The sequence below is a fragment of the Arachis hypogaea genome, chromosome 16, assembly GCF_003086295.3.
Source record: "Arachis hypogaea cultivar Tifrunner chromosome 16, arahy.Tifrunner.gnm2.J5K5, whole genome shotgun sequence".
NCBI classification, from domain to species: Eukaryota; Viridiplantae; Streptophyta; class Magnoliopsida; order Fabales; family Fabaceae; genus Arachis; species Arachis hypogaea.
Window position 1 is genome coordinate 95956202 of NC_092051.1, and position 3964 is coordinate 95960165.

At 36.4% G+C, this 3964-nt stretch overlaps 1 long non-coding RNA gene across 2 annotated transcripts; it reads left to right on the top strand.

Annotated features, from left to right (window-relative positions):
• Positions 1 to 526: 526 nt before the first annotated feature.
• On the top strand, positions 527 to 2447 carry LOC112754497 (uncharacterized). 2 transcript variants are annotated; one of them, XR_011874382.1, is made up of 3 exons: positions 527 to 824; positions 1598 to 1766; positions 1896 to 2447. It is a non-coding gene; the product is annotated as an uncharacterized lncRNA (long non-coding RNA). The 2 variants fall into 2 exon arrangements; XR_003178582.3 differs by lacking the exon at positions 527 to 824 and having other exon boundaries at positions 1892 to 2447.
• The last annotated feature ends 1517 nt before the right edge of the window (positions 2448 to 3964 follow it).

Below are 3964 nucleotides of genomic sequence, written 5' to 3' on the forward strand. Positions count from 1 at the left end.
TTCCTCATTCTCCCTCACCCTCGTAACACACAAACACACTCTACACAAACACACACACACCCACACATAGAGGAGTTGAAGAGAGAAAGAAAGGGAGAGCATCTCTGGTGGCACGGTTGGTGGTGGCTAATCGTGGCCATGGTTTAACCCATAAATGATGTCGTTACACATAGCATAGGCAATTCTCCATGGAATAGTGTAAAGTTGTTATTGAGCAAGAGTGTGTTCAATGTTAAGCACAGTAATAAAAGGCCTATTTATCACAATGCTACCCCCTTAATATTAATAATTGTGACCCATCAATGACAAAGGCACTCCCAATCGCAAGGGTTGTTGTTGCAAATCCGGTGAGAGAAGACAGCATAAGCCGCCAGAAAGAAGACTGCCGTTGGACTGCTTCCAATCAACTGGAAATTCTAGGTTGATCGAAGGAGATCCGAAGAGACACTTAGCGAGTAGACATTCCTGATGTGGAGGGATGCAAATTTACAGTCTGTAATTGCCATTAAAGCTCTTTCATGAATGATTTTTCCTTTTTTTTTTGCCAGGATCTAGGACCGACCTACCCCAAACCAAGGAGATCTGACCCGAAATGATTCTACCTATGAAGCCCCAAATGGCGCCATTTAATTCTTCATCATTCGCTGATTTCTACTCTCCATCATCTTCTCCCATCATACCACCATTCGTGACATCCCAACCATCACCTTCTTTGATCCTCATGCTTTCAGTGTCCTACACTCGAGTTCCATCAAACTAACAATCATAAACTTTCTATTCGAATTTCACTGTCGAAGAAGCAACTATCGTGCCCAATTCGTACGGTAGGAAAGAAATTTTAAGATACAATTTAAGTTTCTCTTTTCAAGAAAAAATAAACCAAAATATCAAAAATATAATTTTAGGTAGATTGTTAGGAGGGCTGCCACTTTTCTTATGCAAAAACAATGCTTGATTATTTTGGTTCCTCAATTGCTTGCAATGATCCTCATTTGAAACCCAATTGCGCCTCCGTATGGTGTTGCAACCGTAATAACCACCCTTTGTCGATGAGCATGGTTCCCAGCCATAACCGCAAAAGATTAACTCACATGCTTAATTAATCTTAATTAATGATCAAAACAATGTTATCTTTATTTATTAACCAATTTACCATAGTCAATCATGTCAAAGCCTACTTCCATTTTGTGACAAACATGCCACATGACAGCTCTAGATTAGTTGATCTTCCTTAACCAGCTTAGCCACCAAAATGGAGATGCTACCAGAGACAACACCTTCTTACTGACTTATTAATTGTTATATTTTAATAAAACATTCTGGCTCACTAACAATTTTCTTTTCGCATTGTGTCTAGAAGGTGTAAGCTTATCTTCCCATTTTAATCTTCCCACCCTATCTATGTTATATTACTCATTTGACAATTAAAATAGAGTTTAATTTTGATGTACTGAAGATGACTTGCATCATCTACCTCTTTTTCTCGTCTAAAAGGGCCATAGAAGTGATGAATTCTCATTTATTTGATGCATTGTTAAGAACTATATCATAAGTTTTTGAGACTCTGCTTTGAAATGAGTTCTTGCTTGGATTTTAGGTGAAAAGAGTAACAAAAGAGGAAGAAAGTAAGCAAAGGTGCTGGGCGTGTGTGTAGGGCGTGCCACATCAAGCAAACACCAGGATTTTTGACTGGGCATGGCACGCTACTACTGGGCGTGGCACGCCAGCTATAAGCTCCAGAAGAGGCATTTGAAGAGTTATGATGCGTGAGCATCTTTCCTATCTTTTCCTAGTGAATTTGCATTTAATTTGTTGAGTTTAATCAGAAATTAATTATCTTTTAGCCACTATGGATGCTAATTTGAGTATTCTGCAATTCTGTTTATTTTAGGTAGCATTCGGTTGGATTTGATGGAGTTTCTGCAGCACAAGAATTAAAGGAGATGACAGCGACGAGCGACGCGTGCACGTACCTGACGCGTGCGCGTGATTTGGAGCTTTCCATGGCGACGCGTACGCGTGAAAAGCGAATTTGCTCAGTGATGCGTGCGCATACCTGACGCGTACGCGTGACACGCGAAGAAGACTATCGACGCGTACGCGTGAATGACGAGTACGCGTGACAAGCGCGAAGTGTAGAAAACGCTGATTCCTATTAATTATGATTTAAAACTTTATTTTTTTTTATTTTAAAATAGAAAAAGATATTATTTTAGTTTTAGAAGATAGATTTTAAATTTATTAGGATTAGATATAAAAATGGAACATTAATTAACTTTTTATTCGAGCTCAGCCCAATGGACAATCCTTATTTTCTCTCTGAACCATGAGCAACTAAACCTCCACTGTTAAGGTTAGGAGCTCTGTCTATTGTATGGATTGATTCTATTATTTTCTATTTTAATTCATATTTTGATTTATATTTCAAGAATTATTTTCGTTCTTTATTTTATGAATTTGGGTGGAACGGAAGTATGACCCTCTTTCTAGTTGAGTTCTTGTATAACTTGGAAAAGCTTTTTACTTGAACAACAGCTTGAAAATATATTCTCCTAAATTTCTAGTTTATCTGAATTTAACGGGATACGTGACATATAATCCTCTTATATTTGGGTAATTAGGATTTTTGTGGCATATAAACTAGAATTAAGCTTTACCTTCTAATTGGAATTAATTGACCAAGGAATTGGCGGTCGATGAATTTTAGAGGAGACTAGAAAGGTCTAAGGAATTAGGGTCTAGTCACATATAGTTTGCCATGAATTAAATCTTGCATGATTAAAATAATTAATAAGAAAATTCAATCCAGAAAATAGATAACTCTGAAGCCTTAACTGTTTCTCCATACTTTATTCCCAACTTATTTACTTGCCTGCCTTTAATATTCTGTCTATTGTTTAATGTCTTTTGAACACTCAAACACTATTTTCTGTTTGCCTAACTAAGTAAATCATTTAACCATTGTTGCTTAGTCCTTCAATCCTCGTGGGATCGACCCTCACTCACCTGAGGTATTACTTGGTACGACTCGGTGCACTTCTCGGTTAGTTTGTGGACTATAAATTCCGCACCAAGTTTTTGGCGCTGTTGCCGGGGATTGATAGTGATTAACAACTATTAGTTATTTGATTGCTTAGATTAGGCGTTTTAGTTTTACTTTTTTTTTATTTTTACTTTAGTATTTTAAAAAAAAATATATATATATATATATAGCACTAATATTTTTCTTAATTCATGAAATTAAGTTTGGTGTTTTCTAGTTAGTCTTATTTTATTTTTTATTTAAATTTTGCTTTAATATTTTCAAAAAAAAATTCTATTCTTTCTTCTTTGCTTTCCTGTTTACCACATAATGCATTTAATTCTTTTTGGTGTTTTGTGCTAAGAAAAATAATGGAGAGAGATCACCTGGGTTACTACTCACACCCAAGGAGTGATTCATATTATTATGAATGGGGAAACTACCCAAATTTTGGTTGGCAAAGTCAAAACCAAAGAAACTTCAGTGCTCCATGTTCCAACTATCAAGAACCACCATCTCCATATTCATCTCAAGAGCCACCACCTCCATATTCATACCAAGAACCACCACATCTCTACCCATATCAAGAACCATCATCTTTCTACCCATATCAAGAGTCACTATCTCCCTATTCATACCAAGAACCATCATCTTTTTACTCTTATCAAGAATCATCATCTCCTTCTTATTCATATCAAGGGCCACCATCTCCTTATTCATCTCAAGTACCATCAGATATTGAGCTTCTCATGAAAGAATTCATACATGACATAAAGATGAGTGTCAAAAATGTAGAGAAACATGTGCAGTCGATTATCAAGTTCCAGGAAGAGGAACAAGCAAATTCCTTCCCAAGAGACATAATGCAAGATTCAATAGAAGAAAGTGAGGAAATCAATCAAAGGAGTTTATACTCCAATAAATTAGAGAACTTTCCAACCT